Source organism: Calidris pugnax, unplaced genomic scaffold (genome assembly GCF_001431845.1).
Source record: "Calidris pugnax isolate Ruff unplaced genomic scaffold, ASM143184v1 scaffold55, whole genome shotgun sequence".
NCBI lineage: Eukaryota > Metazoa > Chordata > Aves > Charadriiformes > Scolopacidae > Calidris > Calidris pugnax.
The window spans coordinates 4090774-4095222 of NW_015090832.1; positions in this window are offsets into that span (position 1 = coordinate 4090774).

Here is a 4449-nt window from a genome sequence, read left to right on the forward strand (position 1 = left end):
GTCCCTGTTGCACCTTTGCTCCCACTGTTTTTTTTCTCAGTGTCTCATCGTAGTTGTTCTGGGTGTAAATTCTCAGTTCAGGCCAACTTTTAATGTGTTTTTTTTTTTTTTCCCTTCTCTGGGCAATATTGAAATGGCACAAAAGCCAAACGTGACTCACGTTTGCTCCTGAAGGAGGCAATGTGATTAGATTTACTTGACAAATTAAGCTTGTTACCATAATCTGCCGTGTGCTAATTTAAATAATGGATGTATTGAAAGGAAGATGTTTGTTAAATGTGATAAATTTGCTAGGAATGGAGAAGTCTAAGCTCAATTTGGAGTCGGGGGGGGGGGGCCTCCCCTGCCACCCCACCAGCATTGCTTCAAAGGGAGCAGTCCCTTCTTGGCTCCGCTGACTTGTAAGTAAGGCATAAAGAAGGCAATAAAATGTTTGACTTCCCTGCCAGACCTGAGCCTGGAGGAGGAGGAGGAGGAGGATCCCAATTGGTTTCCATCAGATTCCAGTTAGCATGGATTTACGGTTTCCACTTAGCCTGATAAATGGCTTTGGCTGCCTTGGTGCGTTTGGATTGCTTTTTCTGCGCGATGGAAAGTGGTCAGCTTGAAAAAGGCACAGGCTTTCCAGGGTTGCCGTGAATACGAGTGAAACTTCTTTCTGAGGTAAGAAGGCAGCAGGCAAAAAAAAGAAAGCCACGGCGTGTCATGGAATATGGGTGGAATCGAAAAGAAATCAGAAGTATTTTGAGTCCCTTGTGCTTGCTGTGGCAATGGGCTGTGATAGGCATAAAAATTCCACTGGAAACTGGAAAAATTCTTCAGATTTCCTCGCTTTCCTCAGAAACCACACTTAGCAGCAGGTATCAATAGCTCCCAGTGTTCAGACTTTGTTTGCATCGTTCTTTCCATGGACGGTTCCCATGAGAAGACAGCAGAAGCAGATTAACGGGGCGAGCTGGGGGAAGCAGCTTTCCCCATTGCTGCCTGCCCTCCTCCTCCTTCCACCCCAGTGGGGGTGGCTGGGCTGCAAAATCTATTTCAATGCATATTTAGGGAGCGGCCTTGCCTCTTGGTTCTGCTCGAGGTTGGCAGGTGACACATCTTGGTGTCTTCTAGTGCGTTGCCTGTGCTTCCCCTGCTCTGTTTGCCGAGGCGGTGGTTGAGCAGGCCATGGCGTGTGGGATGCTTTCTCCTGGCTTGCTGGGAGACCTGCTGCGTGGGTGCTGCTGGAGAGACCTGCTGGTGGTGGCGTGCTTGTCTGGACTTCCATGGACCTGGACCTCCATGGATGGTGGCGAGCTTAGGGCTGGATTGTGCTGTGGGTGAGCTTAGGCACATCAGTCACGTTTAATATAGTCATAGAGTTGTCCAGGCTGGAAGGGACCTCCAAAAGTCATCTAGTCCGACCTCCCCGCAGTCAGCAGGGACACCCCCAACTAGACCAGGTTGCCCAGGGCCTCGTCGAGCCTCTCCTTGAATATCTCCAGGGAAGGGGCCTCAACCACCTCCCTGGGCAACCTGTTCCAGTGCTCCACCACCCCCACAGTGGAGAACCCTCTCCTAATCTCCAATCTAAATCTGTTCCCCTCCAGCTTGAAGCCATTGCCCCTCGTCCTGTCACTACAGGCCTTTGTAAACAGGTTCTCCCCAGCCTTCCTGTAGGCTCCCTTCAGGTACTGGAAGGCTGCTATTAGGTCTTCCCTGGAGCCTCCTCTTCTCCAGGCTGAACAGCCCCAGCTCCCTCAGCCTGTCCTCGTAGCAACAATGAGCCATTCAAAGGAGGCTTTGCAACAGCTTCTCCTCAAAGCACCCAGGTGTCCCCACCTTTAGTTTTCACACCTTGAGAGCCTGAAGCCACATGTGCATCTTCCTTCCTCCGAGGCTGAGCCACGAGGTCTGGCATTTTCTTTCCCTGACCCCATCCAGCAGTGGGGATGTCTGTCCTGAGGATGTTGGGTTTGGTAGAAGTTGGCCTGTGGACACCATGGCAAAGGGTGGGTACGTTTTCATAAAGGTTTATAAAGTCAAATCATTGTAACTATACTTAAAATACTTGGAATGGCCTGAGATTTTGACATTCCAAGCTACTTTAGGTTGTAAAAATAGGGAAAAGACTTATTTGGCCATAGGGTCACAAATGGTGCTTACAACCCCATTGTCATCATTGCAGACAGCGTTTGGTCATGCAAAGTGAAACCTTTATAGGCTGTTGAGGTCCTTAAGTTAAGATATAATTAAAAAATGAAGGTGGGAGAATATTTAGAAATATTACCTATTTCCCCAGGCCATTCCATGTATCTTCTAAGAGGGCTTTCTCTGATGACTTTGACCCAGAGACCTTGCAGCTCCCAGGCTGCATCTCTTGAGCATCTTCTGTGTGTCCTACAGCATCCCCCCTCCTCTCGTGCTCGGTCCAAGGTCAGCTTCTGAATGTGCTGGCTGGTTTCAGGCTGGTTGGGTGATGTTAGGACAGGGCTGGGCAGGGAACAGTGGGGTCTGATGCTTAATGCCTTAAGCACAGGGCTTCATCCATCTGCCTGGTACCATCTCCACTGGGGGCAAAGCTGCAACATGAGCTCACTCCTTATAAGACATCAGAGAATCCACATGAGAGCCACTGCTGTCGGGATGACCCCGGCCGGGGAGGGCTCCTGTTGGGGACCTCACAGCGCGAGGCGCCGGGGAACAAATCATGAGACACGAGTCCATAGGAAAATCACTTTATTAATTCTGGTGCTCGTGGAGCTGCTTGTTTTTTGTCTCCCCTCATTGTCTGTATAATTTAGAGATGATTTTTCCATCTCGGCTTATGAAATATTGAGAGCTTCAGTATTTTGCGCAACCTTCATCAAAAAAAAAAAAAAAAGCATCAGAAGCCCCAGCGAGCTAAACTTTCTGAAATTAAATGTTTTATTGACGTGCCTTGCCAGCAGCCCTACCAGCGGGCACTAGGGCACAGAAAGCTGGGGGGGGATGACAATCAGAAGGTGCTGGTGGATCCCACCCGGCTTTGCTGGATGTTCCAGGTATTTGTGAGCTGATACTTGGTTGTGATCCCCCTTTTTTTAACTGAAACATGGGAAATTACAACAGCCAAAAGTCTCCAGCCCAAATGCCTCCCCGTAATGATCAGCCGGAATCCTGCCCGTGCTGGAGACCCATCCTCCATGGAAGAACAACATGGCCCATGGCTTCATGACACATGCCATGCCTGCTCGTAGAATGCTTTTTAATACTTCCTTTAAAGCACTTTTGGCTTTTTTTTCTCTTCTCCCTTTACAGCCTTTTCCCCTCCCAAAGGGAAGTGGAGGTACCTTCTGCTAATTAGGAGGAAGAGGCAGAGCAGCCGGGGGTGAAGGGTTTTGGTGGGATGCTGGGGGGGGTTAGTACTTCTAGAATGTTTACGGACATGGCTTAGCAGTTAGCAGCAGCCTCCCAAAGTGTTAGAAATTTCATAAAAAGAAGCATTTTGCTGTCTGTGGGTGAGTAAATATCCCGCCAAAGCTTAAACCAACCGCAGGGAATTCAGCTCGTGTGATTTCTGGGCTTTTTTAAAAAAAAAACAGCATCCCTGGGCTTGGGTGATGGGCAGGTTTTTGGTTTGCTGTCCTAGCAGGGAACGTAGGTCCCTGGTTCTCCAAAAAAGTAGCTGGAGGGAGAGGTGGTGTTGCCTGCAGAGATTTGGGAAGGATTCTATCAAGATCTGAACCTGCTCGGCTCAGAGAAACATGGCCCTGGAGTGGTCAATCCCTCCTGAGATATTAGAACGTGCCCGTGCCTGGTCCACGAGCAAAATGTGAGCGTCGCTTCCCCTCCCCGGGTGGTTTTATGGGAGCTGGGAGGAGGATGGTTTGGACAGTCACCAAGGAGGGGTGGTTGCCCCTTCTTTGGGGCAGTGCTGTGGGATGCTGGGGATAAGGAGTGGTGGTGTGTAAATCCCTGTTTCCCCAGCGCCCGGCTGGTGGTGACTGGTGCTGGGCTGATGGGATTAGTCAGGGGCCTCCAGTTAATGGCTGTTGTTCCCCCCACACCTTGGGCAGGGGCTCTTCAGGATGAGATGGGGGGGTTGTAGGTGGCAGAGCTGTATATTAAAGGGCGGAAAGTGTATTAAGGGGGGAAAAAATGGTCAAATGTGGTTGTGTCTGGTGGGTTTCTCTTAGGAGCCTCCCTTGGTGCTGTGAGATCCCTGGTAGAGTTTACTCCCCCCTATAGAATGTTTCGGATTTACATTTTCCTTTAACACTTCCTCTTGGAGCCCAGTAATATGTTACACATTTAATTGCTCTGCCTTTGAATTTTCCAGCCCCTGGTTTGGTACCCTTGCAACATCAGTATCTTGTTATCTTGTTGTTGCTGCTAATTGCTACCACATGACAGCTTTCCACGGCTGCTGGGGCTTGGAGGGGAGGTTACTGGGGGGGGGGGGGGACCTTTGGGAAAATTATTTCC